The sequence below is a fragment of the Canis lupus genome, chromosome 37 (assembly GCF_011100685.1).
Source record: "Canis lupus familiaris isolate Mischka breed German Shepherd chromosome 37, alternate assembly UU_Cfam_GSD_1.0, whole genome shotgun sequence".
NCBI classification, from domain to species: domain Eukaryota; kingdom Metazoa; phylum Chordata; class Mammalia; order Carnivora; family Canidae; genus Canis; species Canis lupus.
In genome coordinates, this window is record NC_049258.1 from 8,075,876 (window position 1) to 8,096,064 (window position 20,189).

At 34.5% G+C, this 20,189-nt stretch overlaps 2 long non-coding RNA genes across 10 annotated transcripts in view; one reads left to right on the top strand and one right to left on the bottom strand.

The window, feature by feature from the left end:
• The window catches only part of LOC111094382, a 400,244-nt gene that overhangs the window by 75,025 nt on the left and 305,030 nt on the right, over positions 1-20,189 (bottom strand). Inside the window, exon 4 of the long non-coding RNA XR_005385199.1 lies at positions 17,566-17,683. This is a non-coding gene — a long non-coding RNA (uncharacterized LOC111094382). The remainder of the gene's footprint in view (positions 1-17,565; positions 17,684-20,189) is intronic.
• LOC102153594 overlaps positions 1-20,189 on the top strand; it is a 101,521-nt gene that overhangs the window by 57,520 nt on the left and 23,812 nt on the right. For 2 of the 9 annotated variants that reach the window (XR_005385188.1, XR_005385182.1), the window contains exons 1-3: positions 8,409-9,070; positions 15,583-15,663; positions 19,531-19,689. This is a non-coding gene — a long non-coding RNA (uncharacterized LOC102153594). The other 7 variants (XR_005385183.1, XR_005385187.1, XR_005385184.1 and 4 more) reach the window with 7 other exon arrangements.

The following is a 20,189-nucleotide window of genomic DNA, read 5'->3' on the forward strand; positions in this document are numbered from 1 at the left end:
AACCAAAATATTAGCAGAGGAAGTACATGGGTAGGTGAGTTTTTGTGGTTCAAACGATATGGAGACAAAGGAAGTGGTAATTTGTTTTGGTTTACGCAGACTTAGACGCAGTTCTAAATGAAAAGAATAAAATCCTGCTACTTGCCAGTTCCGTGGTATACATGCTCTTTTTATTAGAAAAACTTGTTAGATTACTAATAACACGTGACATTTGTTGAGTCCTCCCTCAAAGCATTCCCACAGATTATCTCACAACAGCTTTAGGAGATTAGAAGTAATTATATGTGGCAAAGGCAGGGTATGGTAGGTAATTTGGAGTGTTATAAACCAATCTTGGATTTATCCAGGTAGAGGAAGAAAGATTTTACTCTGTTACCTTTCATGTTGGAGAACATGGACCCTTTGCAGCATAATAGGATCTGTAGTTTAAGAATGATTTATGCAATCCACACTAAGTGGTTCTATCCCTTTTGTATTCCCTGGGTAGGTATTATTATTATTTGAGCTAGAGTTATGCTGGTGTGATTTCTGCAGCCCTGAGGGACTATCTTCATAAAACCCGAATCATATTGTTTGCTTTTTCCACCCAACACAACAATGTCCATCTATGTGGCCAAGGTCATATTAGACTTAACCCTACATCTGAGACTCTAACTTAATTGTGTTTCATTCCTTCTTCAAACAAGGCAGCATTTCTCAAGTGATTGCATTTCTAAAGTGATTGCAAAATATACCCATAGAGACAACAAAAGAACACGGCCTGAGCATATTTTGCATACATTCTGTCAAGCGTAAAGAAAGAATCATTATTTGGCCACTTGGAACACAGAGAAACCTAATACAGGATTGTATCCAATGTATAAAAGGGAAATCCAAGAGAAATTTTCTCAATATTATCCATCAAATAACAAATGAAAAGCAAGATATTTGCAAACATGGGAGCAAGTAGAAATATGGGAGGCCACCTCAGGAACTTAGGAAAGTGAGGTAGCACACAGAGCTAGAGAGCATGGAAAGCTTTCATCTGTTATAAGTAAGAGAAGTTTCAAATTATCAAATTACCAATTATTAAAACAAAGAAGAGGGAGACTGGAATAGAATGTCAGTTCTACTCATACGCTAACACAAAAATATCTATAGTTTCCCCCTACACTTTACTAAATATATCACTGACACATCACTCAGCTCCAAACTGAGTTGATATGTCACAATAGTGTAAACAGTGAATATTTATCTAATTGAAGTTACAATTGGGAGAATGGGTGAATGGGTGGGGAGATGAGGGGAGTGCATGAGTAGTAGGCAGTAGGAGACTGGGGATGCTAAATGCTGAACAGTATATACTTTTCCCATAGTGAGAGATCAATAGATAATGTCTACAATAGAAAAATCAAGAATCTGAATCATTTAGAGGAAACAATTGGCACAATAACAATTTATCATAATAACTCTGGAGTTGTTCAAGCACAGAGAATATTTATATTTTTAATTTACTGTCTTTAATGATTCAGAATTTTAAGAGTAGTTTTAAACAAAAATGAGTTATCCTTCTTTCTAATTCTGACAAAATAAAGTGATATTGATCCATATATTAAATAATGAAAATTTGAAAAGTAACTGAAAACAGGCCAACGCCTATAAGATACCACCTTGGCCAAGCTAACCATAAAGCCTGCATGGTCATTACAGAACGATAGAAGATGCTGGGAGAGAAAAACGACATAATGAGTTATTAAAGAACTCAGCTCTTTTTGAAAAATATTATTTACACATTATGAACAAATAAAATAAAGGATTTTTAGTCTATCCCCCCCCCACACACAAACCCCTAAAAAATTGGTGTCACTCTTTGGAGCCTATTTCTAAATCATATATCTTATTTTGTATAATACTTTTATTTCATCTAAATTCTCTGATTTTTTGCTTTATATAATGGTATCTCTTGCTTGACCAGATGGCAGTGAATCAGCCAATAATCACGGAAGGCACATCGTAATATATTAACATCCTAATGAATTATCGCAGATCTGTTTCCAAAAGTCACAATCAATAATAAAAATACAGAGTTGACCTGGAAACAAGATTGCAAGATTTGAAAACATCCTGGTATGTCATTCTTTTCTTCCATCTGTAATAGACACTTCCTTTGCTTACCCAGTTTCCATTACCAGTATTTCCCTAAGTAAAACTTAACATTTGTTCAGGTAATCACCTCTCCCTCACATAGCCCACCTCTTCCTCACATAGCCCAAGTGGCTCATGAGAAGCTGGGCCACCTTCCACTCCAGAGGTAGGACTGGTTGTTTCAATGGCAATCACTCAGCCAGTAATTAGTTTATAAATGGGTACATGACTTATTTTTAATCAATGAAACACAAGAAACAATTTGCTGGAAAGTTGTTGGAAACTTTCCTGGAAGTCAAAGAAAGTTCTTCATCATTCTTCTGGCAGAGTAATAGGATCTCTGTTTCTTCTCTCGTGTCAAAGATGAACAACACATTAAGAGGCTCTTACTGCTCTTGGCAGTTACCTAATCTCCAGGAAGTTAACTAGCCTTAGGATGAAGCCAAAGCAGAATAAATGGATGAGAATGTGCCTTGATGGTAACACTGGACCACTGAATGAATCAATCTATAGGCTGCCCACAATGTATTTCCTATTAACATGTGCTAATGGTTTCTTATAAGCCATTCTTAATTGGGTTTTCTATTTTATATATATAATAGAATGCTAACTAAATTCAAACTGATAATTCTTAGAATCATTAAACACGGTAAACTCAAAAGTAACTCAACTTTAATCTTTTTCTCATTTTATATAATTCCGGAATTTCAAGCTCAAATAAACCATGAAAAATGCCACTCCTGTGTGTGTGCATGCACCTACACATACACACACAGTGTGACAAATGTGTACATGTATGTGTTGTGTGGTGTGACTGTGCAATGTAAGACAGTGGAGCATCCAGAATTGAGTGAGAGTATTTTGGAGCTAATATGGCAACCAACAAGGGAAGGTACCATCAATGACAGAAGATTGTCAGGCAGGCAACAGGGATAGTGTGGGGGTGTGGAGAGCTGGTTTGAGGAAAGGCTTGTAAACAGAAACTCATGCATACTATAGAGACCCTATTACTATTTGATACATTAGTATGTTTGCCCAGTGTGAAGTTTCAAGCAATTTATAAATAAAATTATGATAATTCATTATCTACTTTTTTATTTTCACATTTTAAATTTTCTAAGATAGAAATTTCAATAAAGAATAAAGAATCATATAATTCTATAAAGTTTGCTATGAAAATGTATACTTCTCCAAGTTTCCTTCCCATGTACTGTTCTCTAGAGGCAGCCATTTTTGTTTCTTTTGGCTGGTTCTTTAAATAATTCAAAATATTTAATTTTCCATTTTAGACATTATCTATTGAATCGTATCATGTGAGAAGTTAAAGGTTTAGTTTCCTTTACTCTTACCACACACGTGCTCCTTATCACTCCCCCACTTTATCCTCCCAATAAAGCTATATTATAATTTTAATGAGATTAACATTCAGTATTAACACCATTGTATATATAACCTCAACTCAGATTTGAATCACATACTACTGGTATGCTGATAAACTGATTCTCTGGAAAGAAAAAAGTCCTGATTTGTTGTTTGCTGATTTCAATAGTATAAATACTCCTGCCTCAACTAATTTCAAATTACTGACTTAAGGTCTTAAAATCTGAAACAGATGGGCATATTAAATTCCCTTTGGGTTAATAATTGTCATGTTTGTATTTGCTACATTTTCTATGTACTTATAAATTATGAAACAACAAACTCCCCATGAAACTCCCTTCTCAAAATGTATAGACATATCATATATTATATTAATTTTATGTTTTTGAAAAAGCGTTCTGGCACCTTCTCTTCTGGTTGCCTTCGATGCTTGGTACTCCAGTACCCTGGGATCTCCCTTCACTAATTTCCTGAGAATTGTCTTTCCCATCTTGGATCCCTTGTTTCCTGGATCCAGTGTTATGGACTGAATGTTTGTGTCTCTCCAAAACCCATGTGTTGAAACCCCAACCCTCAGTGTTATGTATGAGGAGGTAAGCCTTTACGGGTGATTAAATCACAAGGGTAGAACCCTTTTGAGATTAGTGATGTAATAAAGGAGACCATAGAGAACTCCTTCACCCCTTCCACCATGTGAGGGGTTGCAATAAAAGAAGGGCATCTGCAAACAAGAAAGCGGGTTCTCAACCAGAACCGAATCTGCTAGCACTTTGATCTTGGACTTTCTGGTTTCTACAATTGTGAGAAATAAGTTCGCTGTTTAAGTCACCTAGTCAATGGCACTTTGTTACAGTAGCCTGAGCTAAGACACCATGTCTTCTTTCTTTGTTTACTGCCTCATTTTGGTGGAGAACTTCTCCAGTAGCTTCTTAAGAAACTTTCTGAGACTTCGCATATCTAGAAATGTCTTTACCTTTACACTTGATTGATATTAGTGACTACATGACTCCAGATTGGAAGTAATTTTTTCCAGAATGTTGAAAGCTCGGATTCATTTTGTTTTAGCTTTCAATGTGGGCATTCAGAAGCCCTATGGCATTCTGATTCATGATCCTTTGCACATGATTTATTTTTCCTGTATTGAAAATTCTCAGCACTTTGTCCAAAGTACATATGTTTTTTAGGATTAGAATGCATTCAGGTATCACTCTAGTAGCTTTAGTTCCACTTGTACTCCAATATGGTTTTATGAGTAGGAGAAAAATGCATGGAATACTGAATACCCTGGAAGCAATATGACAGCCTATCATCTGAATGTGCCCACAAGGGTGTAACATATATAAATATGTATGCTAATCTGGGAGAAAAAACATCTCCATAAGGAATTGATGAAAGTTTTCATTAATTCTATATTGTGCGTATGGTAGAGGTTGGGTGGGAGGGGGGGGAGGACTAAAGGAGGGAAAGGGAAAAATAGCTTGGACTAGAAAAGGGAAAAAATGACTTTTCTGCTTGACCTTGAAGAATGGGCAGTTTAAAAGTACTGGTAATGGATTTGTATTACAGAGAAGGATAAAGAGAAAAACAAAATGATTCCTAACTCTATCTCACAGAGAAGTTCTCTTGGTGTTTTAAGTACTACTAACAATAAAAATAATACATGAGCAAGGACAGCAACCCCGTGTGGTCATAAGGGGATACTATGAAAGTAAGATTCCTCTCCTTCAAAATGCTGTCTCACATGTCATAGGTTTTCAGTTATTCTCCTGAATTAAGTTAATTGCATATGGAAACTATAAAAAAAAATTATCAAAGTTATCAAGTTAGAATAGTATCTTGCCCTTGCTTAATAAATAACAATGTCTTCCATATCACCTTCTATAGACCTCCTCCTTTCTCTTTAATGACTACATGGTATTCCATTGTGCTGACAAAGGTTCAGGAAACTATGGCCTGCAAGCCAAATCTGACCCCTGCTTGGTTTTGTATTGTTCATGAACTAAAAATGTTTTTGTTTATTGGGGTATTTTTTTTTGCATTTTCAAATAATTAAAGTAAAAAGAGTACCATTTCTATGACATAGGAAAATTACACGAAATTCAAATTCCAGCATCTGTAAATAAGTTTCACTGGAACATAGCCAGGCTCATTCATCTTATGTACTGTCTGTGGCTGCTTTTGCACTATAGCAGAGTTAAACAGTTGTGACAGACACTGTAGAGCCTGCAAAGCCTAAAATATTTACTCTCTGGTCCTTTACAGGAAAAGTTTGCTGATCTCTGGTATAGACTATTTACTTCATTTAACTCAACATTTTGGACTCAGAGAATTTCTAATTCTATGAGTGAAGAGAGTAAAAGTGGCAGCATGAGCAGAGATAAAAAAGACACAAATATGGCAAATCATCAACTAGATGCTCAATGAGTGATCTGGTTAGGAGAGAAATGAGAAACAGAGCAAGAAGGAGATAGGTTGTGGCCGTGTCATGCCATCATTAGAATGCCAGGTAGAGGAAATCTGCCATTCATCTGGCAGTAAGTCAAGAACTACTGACGACTTTGAGCAGGAGTGGGGAATAGCATAAACAGGATCTATTTTAGGAGATTAATCTGGCCATTCAATATGGAATTAATGTAGAAGGTATTGCCAACAGGTAAGGAAATCATTTTAGGATTATTTCAGAAATCCATAAAAAGGGTCACGAATTCATGTGAAGATGTAAAAGTACCCTTGAAAATAATTTCCACAGTTCTGAAAATCAAGGAAAGGTGTCTGTGTTTCTGTATGTGAAGCTGTTTAAAAAACACTGAGAATTATTTCTTTCTATTAGAAAAAATATTAAAGTATATCTCACCACTGAAGTTTTGGTCCACTCTCTTTCAGTATACCCAGCTATAATTTTTTAATGTGTTTTCCATGCAGCAAACAACCCAAGAAACTAATTGAGTCATACACTAGTTGCTGAATTAAGCTGGAGTATGGTATCTGATTATTTCTTAATGTATTACTTATAATCTTAAGGCTCAAAAATATGGCAATGTAAGACATACAAGATTGTCTGTTATTTCAAAGGCAAATGTGAAGTACTCATTATAATCTGGTTAAAAATCCTAAATAGCAAGAATGCTGGTCTTCTAGACGGAGTAATTCTAATTAACCTTATAAAAATAAGATTTGTACAGTATGTGGAAAATTAAGGATATAAACAACCATTAAAAGAAAAGCCTAATTACATTATAATAATTATGTTCAACGGACACAATAGGCAATAGTCACATAGCAGTACCATATTTTAAATGCCATCATAAATAATATAAAATGTTAATGTTATATTGTGCTATTATTCAAAATAATATTTTAAATTACCTTTAAACATCGAAATAAGTTGCTCTATTAACAAAGGGATCTGAATGTGTACTCTGTAGCTACAGAGTAGGCTGGACATCAAGCTAAATTATACTAGGAAATGAACAAATAAAATAAAAAGTTAGTATTTATAGCAGGATTTTATATGTATCACTGTGTTTAGGGTTGGAGCAATAATAAGAAGAGGAAAAATAATATTTGGTTCAGTTTTGCTTAGAAGGGTTTTATTTTTCTAAATAAAATAATTTGCCATTCATAATTGGCTGTTCTAGTGATAAAAGTAAGCATAGTGGTTTAGAATATAAACTCCAGAGACAAGAAAAATTGAATTCCAAATTGTGTGATTTGGACAAGTTCCTTAACTACATCAATCCTCAGATCCCTCATCTACTATGATGATAATATCTACCCTGAATTTAAAGGGTTGTTGGTAGGTTTATATGTGTTATGTGTACTTGCCATTGTAAGAACACTAAGTATTAAATAAGTGACAATTGTTATTTTTAATGTAATTATTACTTCCCATCTTAAGTTTTATCCTTTGATGATTGCATCTTAGGGTATAAGAAGATGGAAGAGAAAACTGAAAATCAAGAGTAACAAGATAATAATTACTTCCCTCCCTCTCCCCACCAACCTACTCAAGCACTGGCTTAGGAGAAATGTTAACATTAAGTCCTTTATTACTGTGGTTCATGGCCTTTGATGGGTATTTAAAAAGCATGTTATAGAAGCTGTTCTCAGTGGGTCCTCAGTGGGTCCCTATCTAAGGGGCGACTCTAAACTCACCAGAATCACTAAATTTGTAATGTCTCATCTTCATCCTTACTAGAAGCCCTTGCAAATGTGACACTATCAGAAACATCTGATTTACATATTTCTCTGAGGCAACCTTCCCAATGTGCTGCTATATTTAGTGGTCTATTTACAAGCTTAAGGAGCCATGTTTCCTAAAACATAGTATCTCCATAAATAGATGGAGAAGTACTTGTGTACAAATTTTGACAACTAGCCCTACCTTGCATATTCTGCTTTACAGTATTTATTTACTTATTTACAGAATTAATTGCTTTATATAAATGGTGTTTCCTAAAAAAAAAAAAAAAAAAAAAACACCTTCTTTATTTAGCACATACTATTATACTAGTCCCTACCTCAAAGATGGTATTTTTCTTTTATGTTATTATATTGTAGTAATTATCCTCATATATATATTTTTTAATTTCAGATGAACTGTGTGGTCAGTAGAAAAATTTCTTGGTTGTATAAAAGATATACAGGGAAATGGATACATGACCAGTTAAAATGAAGACCTCAGTGAAAATAGTTGTTTAGTCAGAACCACTCCAACTCTTGAGTGCTGATTTGCTTTGCCCTAAATAGTGTATGCTTTGCTGATTGGTACGAAAGAGTAACTCACTTGACTAAGAACAAATCTAGCCAGCTATCTATCCTCCATATCTTGACGTGGTCTTGTTTCTCTGTTCTGGCATCCAGTATGGCAGAAACTGTTATGAATTGATAAATATAAGGTGAGTTTTTTTTTTAATTACTTGATTCCCCAAGTCAAGTTTTAGTGCTACAGACAGAAGTAGAAAACAAAATGGAGTGAGGGGAAGGGTTGCTTGTTTTTTAAGAAATGAATGCTGAATTTATAAACTAATCATAAAGAACAGAAGAATGCCAAACTCCATGACAGCTCTCCAAGTTACCCTGTTCAAAATACATACATGAAAAGAATGATTAAATCAGGAACCTGTTGTAATCCATACAAATGCCTTATCAAATAAGGAATACAATTTAGTCAGGGTGAAATTTCAATTGTTTGTGGCTTGAGTACATACGCACAGGATAATAAATTCTACATGGGTATGTGACTAAGAAAAAAAGTTAAGCAGCTGTAAAGTGAAGCAATAAGAGATAAAGTCAATGGTCTACAAAATTGATCTTTACCACAAGTAAAACCTGGTTGATAAATTTTGAGGAGTTCGATCATTTGTTTGTTTTCTCCATAAATGTGAAGTCAACAGGAGAAGCAGCATCAGCTGACCACATTGCTACAGAGAGATTTTCTTAAGAACTGAAAAGTCATAGAGGAGAAGGATGAGAATAAGGAAAAGGTCTTGAAAGCAGATGAAACTGATCTATAATGCAAGAAAATTCCTTCAAGAAGATTCATATCCAAGAACGAGAAGTAGGGGTAAGATATCAGGTAGCCGTGGGCAGACCTATGTATATTTGATGGTAACCCAGCTAGCTTTAAGATTAAGTTATATTTATTCTATCATAAAATCTCCAGGACACCGGGTGCAAGAAAGCATTGTTCTGTGCAATATATACTTAAGCAAAGAAAAATCCAGGAGCAGGGCAAGACCAGCTGCATTGTGTCTAATAATGTTGGTGCTCTAGTGGTATTCCTACATTTGCAATGTTTCAAAGTCTCAGCTGATAGCCTTTGCAAATGTAAAGGGTCTACTGTATTTACCTTGAAATATATTTGTCATACAGTAAAAAAAAAAAATCTAGGGTTGCTTTCAGATGGTACATTGCTTACATTTAATTGATTTCATTCTTAAGATATAAACATATTTAGCTAAGTCTATTTGTTACTCCAATTTGAACCAGATACATTAAGCATAGCTCTCTGAAAGAGATACTCATTAACTTCAAGTCAAATTGAAATCTCATTTATAAATGTGCAATGCTCTCAGATTCCATGATCTAAGTGAGTGGCAATAGGTAAACAAGTATTTTTAGGAATATGTTTTAAAAGAAACCTAATCTTTATTTCCTAAGGAGTGCACAGAGTTATTTAAGGTGGCCACAAATTCCTCCCAGATCTCTACTCAAATTGTTATTAATTACTAGAATGTAATGGCATAAAAAAGAGAGGTTGAAATGAAGTCTTAGGATATGAGATCTACAGATTCAATTGTGTAATGAACATTTACTCCACCAAGTGTGTTGCTAGTGTTTCATATTAAGAAAAAGGAATCATGTAGTGGATTATATATCTCGAGAACCCTGATTAAATGTTTTTCATACATATTTTCAAAAAGTTGCATCTTCTTTGTTAGTGAACAATGATCTGATTTATTTCACTGTCTCAGTGTGATTTGCCACAATTGTGATTTGCCACTACTATGTGATTTACATAGTAGTAAATACATTGACTTAATTTTTTTAAAAAATTATTCCTTAATGGCACAAGTGACTTAGCAATAAATATACTTTTTATTAAAAATGTGTTTCCATTGTAACATGTTAAGATGTCACTCTTTGTGATGATGTAGAACATACAAGTTAATAGTTGAAGGCTACTGGAACAATTGTATATGAATAGGGGATAACTGAAACATGGAAGGGCAGATAAAATGCCTTATAATGTCAAAAGTTGATCTCTGAAAGAATGACTTCTTTGACATGTTCTTGATAGCTCCATTACTTAATGAGACATTGCCTCAGAAACTTAATGGGCATCACATTGGTTGTACGACTTTGCAGTGGTAACATACTTGTACCACCTTGGCAAATACCACTGGACTTTATTTTTGTTGCCTTTTCCTCTGTGGTTTTGTTTGTTGAGTTAGATAGTTGGGATAGTTAGAAGGACTTCAAATGCCAGCTAACATATTTGTTTTTGTGCGTGAGTCTAACATCATTAGAAATTATTGATTTCACCTGATGACTAAATAAGATAGTCAAGATATAATTCATCTCTGAAATAAGTATTTACCTATGAAAAATCATCCAAATGATTGTTTTAGTGTATGTATGAATGAATGTGCTTTGGCAGATCTTAAAATACTGCTGCTTTATATTCTACATTTTTAGGAATAATGTTTCCCTTTTCAATATTTCAAAATGATGTCATTGAGGTTAAACTTCATCTTTCATTTTTATTTTTATTTTTGTTTTGTTTTTTTTTTAATTATTTTATTTTTTAATCTTCATCTTTTAATTTATGACTAGGATGAGAGCTCCATGAGAACAAGACTTTGTTCCATTACATGCTGCGACCCAGGGCCTTAAACAGTGCCTGGAACATAGAAGGCATTCGACTGAATCAATAGTTGCTTTGGGGCTATATGATCAGTATAGCTGTAGAGATTTTAATATGCTTGTTCCTGGCCATATGGCAAGATCCTTTGTAAAAGCCTATGAAAATTGTAGATTAGAGTTTGCACTTGCTTTTAAAGTAATATCAGGAGCTAGAGTCTAGGTTTTATTTTCATCACTTTTCTGAAATTGCTATTGCCATTAATAGACAAATACTTACATTTAACTTTGGTCCTCATTCTAATCAAATTCATTTCACCTGCTGATAATCTACATCAACCCTTCCATCTTAAAACTCTACCTTTTTTTTTTTTTTTTTTTAAATTCTCTCTGGTTCTCCTCCTGCTTTTGCAAATTCTTGGCTGACTCCTTCTCTGTAGGTCCTAGAAGGGGTAATCTCTAGGTAATTAGTCTTTTATTTATTCTTCCCTCTTATAAGTTTTATCTAAAGCATCTTATTAAGTTTTATGTTTTCAAGGGCCATCTCCATGTTCCTGATTCTTCAATCTCTACTTCAAATCATTTCTTTCTTAAATTACAAACTGATACTTTTATGCAAATGTTCACATGCACTTCAAACTTTATGTTCAAAATAAACTCATTCTCTTCCTCCTCAAACATATTATCACTCTTTTATTCTTTATTTTAATTGTTTTGTAAATGAGTTGGGTTTTGACTGAAAACTTTTTTATTATGTTGGGATGAATGACACAGAAGGGATGCATCTGATGTTCATTGTGATGTCAAGGGGAAAAAAGTCTTTCCCAGTGAATAAAGTTAATTTTTTCTTTAATTTTTAAGATTGAAAATTTTGGACTACTTTATGTGCTAATAATGGGATATCTGGGGTAAGTGGCAGAGTGACTCACAGGATCTCATTTCCAAAGACAAACATAATGAAAGGAAGTAGATGTAAGGGCAAACAATCCATTGGCAGCACTCAAACAACAGAAATGGCGCATGTGAGAAACACATCTTTAAAAGCTGGCCCCTCTGTGTAAAAGAGGAAGACTGTATCAGTCAAGATAAACCAGGTCTTGTCGAGAAGGCCCTAAATTTAAAAATGTTCACTAGTCACTCACATAGTCTGTTCCAAATTAGCCGATTCTCAGCTCAGCTTCTTTCTACAGGTCAATTTAGCATTCCACATTGTTTCAATCCTGTAAACCTATATATTAACACATGCTCTCTTATTTGTCGCAGCAGGGGAAGGAAGGACTAGATAATTAAGAACTAGAAATTAAAGCACCCAGAAGCAGCATACACTATTTCTGCTAATATTTTACTAGTCAAATTAAGGCATTTGGCTCTATCTATAAAGAAATGGGGAATACAATCCATCCATGTGCTCAGAAGTAGAAAAGAGTTGGATACAGTGAACAGTAGTAATATGTGCCACAATAAATTTCCAGGGAAGAAAGCACAATTCTACTTCTGCTTTTCCAAAAGCATTCAGGAAGGGGAAGAAAGCATTTAGTGGGGAGAAAGGAGAAGTGAAAACACTAAGCTTGGCAAATGTTCAATAACATCCCCACAGTCTTAGTTCTGGAATGCATGTCTCACCTGCCACCATGCTGAGGTAATAAATGAGGAAAAATGATAAAATCTCACCCTGTGTCTTCCCCAGATAAAAGGCAGATAAGGAAATGAGAACTAAGCCTTATCTAGAACTATCAGAAAGACAAATAAATTAAATATTATTATAAAAATTGCTAAAGATGGCCTAGAGAGAAAAGCAGATAGGGTACCATAGAATAGCATACTACCCACAAAGCAGGAAGTTCCCTGGTTAAATTCTGTAAGATTTGCCTAGCATTTCTGCCCTTTATCTGGAAGAGGAGTGGGAGAGTTTTCTGGGCAGAAACTAGTATTACAGGATGGAAAAATGGCCTATAAGAACTTGTTCTGCTGGATATTAAGTAGCAATAACGCCAGGCACAAGGAACTGGCCTCATGGGAGTCTGGAGGGGAATCATTTTGTCTACTTTTACCACTACCTCTTTCCAAATCCTCCAGATCTGATCACTAGAAGGCAACAGATCCACTCAAAATTAGAACAGTTTTATGGTAATAAATTTCAAATCTCACATAAAAGGAAAAAAAATTCTTCGAAAAACACTAATTGACCCCAAAACAAGAAATTAGCCCTATATCTTTTGAAGAAACTGAATACACTATATTTTTTTAATCTTACCAAAAAAACCCTTAAAATTAGCTGATGTCAACAGTAAATTCTATTAGGTATTTAAGGAAGAAACAATACCAGGCTTACACAAATTCTTTCAGAAAATAGAGGTAAAGAGAAAATACCTTATAAATAGTTTTAGGAGGCCAATATAATATAAAAATTTGCTGGAAGCATTGTAAAAAAAAATGAATTTACAGGTCAATATCCCTCAGAAACATGGATCCAAAAGTACTTAACAAAATATTAGTAGGTTAAATCCATCAATATGCAAAAAGGATAATATAGCATGATCAAGTAGGGTTTATCCTACAAACGTCAGGTAGGTTTAACACATGAAAATAATACTAAGGGAATAAAGGACAAAAGCCATGTGATCATGTCAGTAGAAAGAGAAGAGCATTTGACAAAATTCAACACGTGTCCGCTACAAACAAATAAACAAGCAAAACTAAGTATTAACTAGGAATAAAAAAGAATTTCCTCAACTTGGTAAAGGTCATCTTCAAGGAAATCTATGGCTAGTATCATACTTAATGGTGAAATATTTTATACTTCCTCCTAAAACTGAGAATAAGTTAAGCATGGGAAAAAATGGTTAGAACTGCTTTTATTCTTAGATGGTATTGTTGTTTATGTAGAAAATCTATTGCAATTCAATAAACCAGTGGCAAACAGTTGAAATATGAAATGAAATCCCTTTGCAATAATGTCAAAAATATGAAATAGGAAAGTATTTAACAAAAGATATTCAAGAGGCTCTACATTAAAAACTATCAAAATATTACTGATGGAATTTAAAGACAACCAAAAAAAATGAAGATATGTACCATGTTCCTGGATTGGCAGATCAATACTGGTCTGATGTAGATCATTAAATAGCATTGTACCAATGTTAATTTCCTGGTTTTGAACACTGGTACTATGGTGATGTAAGATGTTAGCATTAGCAGAAGCTGGGTTGAAAGATACTTGAAAACTCTCCGATGTTTCTGTGAATTGCCTGTAACACTAAAAGCATTTAAAAATCTCAAAAATAAAATTAAATGTCTATTATCTCCAAACTTATTATAGATTCAATATTTTCTAATTACAATTCCATTAGAAATTTTTGCAGGAATTAACAAGCTGATTCTAAAATTTACATGAAGTGCAAAGGGCTTATAATGTCCAAACAATCCTGAAAAAAGGAACAGAGTTAAGAATTCCCATTTTAATCAAGGTTTGCTGTAAAACTACAGTAATCAATACAGTGGTACTGCCATCTGGATAGACAAATAGATGAATGGAGAGGAGAGAGTCCAGAAATAAATCCACATTTATACAGTTATTTGTTTTTTGATAAAGGCAACAAAGTAATCCAAAAGAGAAAAACATATGTTTAGCAAATAGTGCTGAAATAACCGGTTACTGATACAGAAAAAAAGAACCTCAAACTCCTAACTTATATCATACACAAAAATAAATTTGAGATGGATAAAGATTGAAACATAAAGCTAAAACCATAAAGCTTTTCAAGGAAAACATGAAGAAAGCTTCATGACTTGGAAGTAGGCAAAGATTTCTAAGATAGCAATAACCATAAAAAGAAATAATTGCTAATTTAGACATTATCAAACTTTGAAATCATTATATGAAATAATGCACAGACTCTGAAAAAAATTCACAAAATATGTATCTGACAAAAATAGTATCTAGGAAATAGAAGTTCTATAAAACAAAAGAGACAACCCAATGATAAATGTGCAAAATATTTGAACAGTTATACAAATTAGCCAATAAGCACGTGAAACATTCTGTCCTTCATTTGTTACCAGAGAATTTTTTTCTAAACTACAATGAAATACCAATACACACTACCCCAAGGATAGCTAAAATTGAAAAGAGTGAAAAACTCCAAATATAGTAAGAAAGTAGAGGAATTAAAACTCATCTATTACAGATAACAATGCCAACAACCATTTTGGAGAAAAAAAAAATCTGGCAGTTTCTTATAAAATTAAACTACATACCTGATGACTAGCAATTCAACTCCCATTTACTCTAGAGAAATGAAAACATTAACAAAAACCTTGTATAAGAATATTTATAGCACCTTTACTCATAATTGTCAAAAACTGGAGAGTGCCCAGGTGGCTAGGAGAATGAATAAACTAGTGTGGTATATGCACATAGGAGAACATTATCCAGTGGGGGAGAAAAAAAAGGAAAAGCAGTGCCACAGACAAAACATGAATGAATCTCAGAAATACTATCCTAAGTAAGTTAAGGAGAATGTATATAAATGGGCATATGTCACATAAGTCCAACTACATGAAATTCAAAAACTGCAAAAGCTACTCTATGGAGGAAGAATTCAAACAGTGTGGTTTCCATTGGGAGTTTAACAGCAGGAATTGGGAAGGTACATGAGAGATCTTTCTAGGGCAATGGCAATATTTTGCTTTGTTTGTTTGCTTGTTTTTTAGTAACCTCTACACCCAGCCTGGGGCTTGAACTCACAACCCTAAGATCAAGAGTCACATGCTCTTTTGAGTGAGCCTGACAAGGTATCCTCAGTATTATGTTTTTTTTTTTTTTGCTTCTGTTTTTTAAGATTTTATTTAATCTATGAGAGAGAGAGAGAGAAAGAGAGAGAGAGACAGGCAGAGGGAGAAGCAGGCTCCATGCAGGGAGCCCGATGCGGGACTGGATCCGGGGTCTCCAGGGTCCGGCCCTGGGCAGAAGGCGGCACTAAACCACTGAGCCGCGGGGGCTGCCCACTATTATGTTTTGATACTGGTTTGAGTTACACAGATGTATGCATTTACCAAAATGTACAGTATATTTACATAAGATTTATGTATTTTGCTGTTTGTAAATTTTACTGTAATTATCGAATCCTTGTTAATGATATGCATAATGAAACATTTAGAAAAAATTACCTAATGTCTGAATTTAACTTGAAATGCATAATTTGAAATAAGATTATCAATTTAACTTGAAATGCATAATTTGAAATAAGAAAGATTATCAAATGGGTAATGAATAGAAAGATAGTATGTGGGACACCAGGATGGCTCAGCGGTTGGGCACCTGCCTTTGGCTCAGGTTGTGATCTTGGGATTCGGGATCGAATCCCACATCAGGCTCCCTGCGAAGAGCCTGCTTCTCCCTCTGGCTGTGTCTCTGCCTCTCTCTTAGTCTGTGTCTCTCATGAATAAGTAAATCTTTAAAAAAAAAAAAAAGAAAGATGAGTATGTGATAAAGGATATATAACTATCTGTCATTAATTGCATCTAGGAAGTGAGTATATGGCTGTTTACTGTAAAGTTCTTTTCAGCATTGATGGATCTTTAAAATTATTCTTTAAAGAAAGATGAGTATGTGATAAAGGATATATAACTATCTGTCATTAATTGCATCTAGGAAGTGAGTATATGGCTGTTTACTGTAAAGTTCTTTTCAGCATTGATGGATCTTTAAAATTATTCTTTAAAATCTGGGAACTTAAAAGAATCATCTATAGTTGGGTAGTTTCAGTAACTGGTGACTTAAAAGTATACTCCAATATTATGTCAGTGTAATTTATGAAAACGCTCTGACCGAGGAGGAGCACAGTAAGCAGAGGCTCAGCGAAGCTACTGAAAAGTCCCATCAGTGAACAACAATGATCAGTATCTAGATTTGGAATATCAAGACACAGCTCAAAGTGAGGTGCTGGCAAATGCCTCTCCCTTCCTCTTCTTCCCTCTCTTCCTCCACTTTCTATTTGCACTTGCAAGTAGGCTCCTGGGTCAAGCCAAAGAGACAAGTCAGATGGAAAAGTTAATTTATTTGCAAGGACAAGAATTAGGGGGCGGGGGGGGGGGGGCACAAGGAATAGCAAGGTGCCAGCACCTTTTGTCAGCATGTGCAATCATTTAAAATATCATGTTAAAAAAAGTAGGTTATGATGGTTCCCTAGGGTTAAATGATCCAGAGTAATAGGGAAGGAGAATTTCTCTCTTGACAGCCAGCTTACCCTTCGCTCCTGACATTTACTTACTACTCACCCTACTAACAAAACTTATTGTCCTGATTAAGTTAAAAGTTTATTCCCAGGACTTCTTAAATTACTGTTGATTGTTTTCATGTATCTACCTTGCCTGAACTATTTAACACAATTCAAAGGTGATAGGTTAAAGAAAGAGAGAGAGAGAGAGAGAGAGAGAGAGGTCTGAAGAGAGACTTAGGTCTGAATAGATAAGATTTTTGTTTGCTTGTGGTTTTACAATTAAATTTTATATATCTGTATCTGGTGATCTATTCAGTTTGTGGATAAGGCAAGGGTTCAGAGAGATATGAGGAAATTTCAAATTTGCCATTGTTGCACATAACCCAAATTAAAAAAAAAAAAAAAGTGGCAAGATTTCCCCACGATTGAGCAATAAACACAGGAGAAACTGTAATGGAAGCTCATAAAAAGTTACCTTGGGAATGAAGAGAATGAAGTTCTAGAACAAATCAGTCATAGATCTTCAGTAAATCACTGAATTCCTTGGAGTCTCTGATTTTCTTAGGCCCAAACACATTTGGCACACACGGAATCTAGGGTTAATGTCCAAAAGGGTGGGAACCAAAGGTTAGAGTTTATTAGAAAGAGGATGTTCCTACTAGAAACTTGAATTATTGCACAGAAGGAGTAAATAATTAAACCAATGGTCTCTTTAGAATAACATCAGTGCTATAACATACTATGGTATATTAACAATAAACCAATCAAGCAATGAAACAAACAGGAGCTGTATGAAAGCAGAGAGGATGAGGACTTTTTTTTTTATTGTCCAAATTCCTTCCCCCAAAATAAAGTGGATTTCTTTAACCCATTGGATACTAGACATCTAACTTAATAACTTATTGTTGAGCACTCAGGCTTGATTTTTAGTTTAGAGACCCTCTTAACCACTCACTTCAAAAGCTCACCTCAAATTGATCTGAACTGCATAAAGATTTCAGTAGGAATCACCGCCTTACCCCTTGGGGACAGAGTCGATAAGTGTTCCACAAAGGCAACCAACTCAAATCCAAGTCTCTAAAGAGTGATCATTTATTTGAGTCATGTCTGCTGGAATTTGTGATTCAGCTATGGTTAAGGGAAGCTGAGTGGTCAACCAACATGCTTACCCTCATTAAGTCTTTGAACCAGCATCTTGATTTATTATATAAATTTACTTGAGAAGTTAGACAAATCATAAATAACTTGAATGCTTTCATTTAAAATACTTAGTAACCTAATTCAGCAATAATTTATGATACATTTTTAACTAACCATAATATAAACATGAAGGAAAGTAATTCTCTCATACCTCTGGCTTGTTAGAAAGTCATTCTATTTTCTACTCTGTCCCAAACTTGCTGTATTCAATTGATTTATGGAACCTAATCTTTAGGGTGAAAAAAAAAAAAAAGAAACTTAACACCAGAGGAGGATATACTAGTGGGATTATGGAACTTCCTTTTGCTTCAAAAAAGAATTCTTGCTGAAGCCTGGTCTAATGTGATGATTAATTTTACAGAGCTGTCCCTGACCGATGTCACTATAGCAATGAAAATAAACTATGAGACTAGGATTCAGCCAGAGGGGAAAAGTTCATTAAGAAATAAAAGTAGGGACAAAATTGCTCATTAAAGTGGCTAACCAGGGTTGTTTTATGAGAAGATGGGTTAAAAAAAATAATAGAGGGTTGCAATGTATTTTAAAGCGATGAATTCAAATGTGACTCATAAATTCCGGTTTCAATAAAATTCTGTGGAACATAACAGTTTAGTTCCATGGAAAAAAAGGATAGTTAGTGGACCCTATTATAATATTTGAAGTATTCTAACATGAAACCTGACTTGCCCGCAACGGCAAGAAGTAGACCATTAACTTCAGAATTGTCAGAAAGAGAGAAAGAAAGAAAGAAAGAAAGAAGGAAAGTAAAAAGAGAAAAAGAGAAAGAAAGAAGAGAAAAGGAAAGAAAAAGAAAAAAGAAAGAAAAGGACAGAAAGGGAGAAAAGGAACATAATTATTTTCTTAGCCTTGGGTCTGGTCCAAGGAGAAGAAATTCCCACTTATGATGCCTCTATCTAAATTTGAATGCAACAATTTTTTTCAAGAAAACTGGATATCATTTTTGGCAGCTTCTAGCACTTCAGTGAGCTCTGAAGGAGCTACTTTAAGAATGATTTGGTCCATTAGAAACTAGTCAACACATGTAAGAGTTGGATCCTTCCTTAGCTACAGATGTTTAAAAATAGTGCTACATCTTCCTGTGGTTCTCCCTCATGCAAAGCTAGCCAGGTAGGTAGATAGATTGATAGAGATATCCTAGATGTAGAAGGCTGTCAGATACATAAAGCATGTATGATATGTAGATACTGGTTTTCAACATTTCCATTATTTTTTCTTACAGAAAACTGATGAGCACATTTCAAAATGGGAGTTAAAGCTTTGTATTTCAGTGTCTTTTAACGAGGACAGCAATATAGCCAAGTGCAGCTGCTTTCTGCCAAAATGCAATCTGACATTTGGAAGAGTTTTGTATGGAGAAGCCAGGAGTCTAAGAAATCAGGTATGTACAATAATGCTCCAGATTAGCCAGTCTAGCCAGTTTGGAAATAAATTGATTATTCACTAAGCATTATTGTTTTCCCATCCTGGACCCAGCATTGTGTTGGGTGATAGGAAAGTTTCTGTCCCAGAAGCTTCTGGTATAGCAGAGAGATATGGGAGGGAAAAAACTTACCATTAAAGAATTGGTAAATATTTTTTAAGAATTGGTAAAGAAAGCAATAAAGCTTTACTTTTACAAAGCAGACACTAAAGTTTGGAAAGAAATTTTGGTGCGCTGTAGGACATTTGGGGAAACTTCATTCATAAAGTAAAATTGAAATGGGGCTTCCCTATCGGGCCACAGTAGGGAAGAGATAAATTCAGAAAGCTTTTGGTTTGAGGCTAGTTCTGGTCTCTAGCAAGAGTTATGTTTGTCAAACCAATTGGGCAAACACAAAAGCATATAAGAGGGAAGAGTCTAAGTAAAGTGGATTCAACATATGCAATTAATAGGATAAA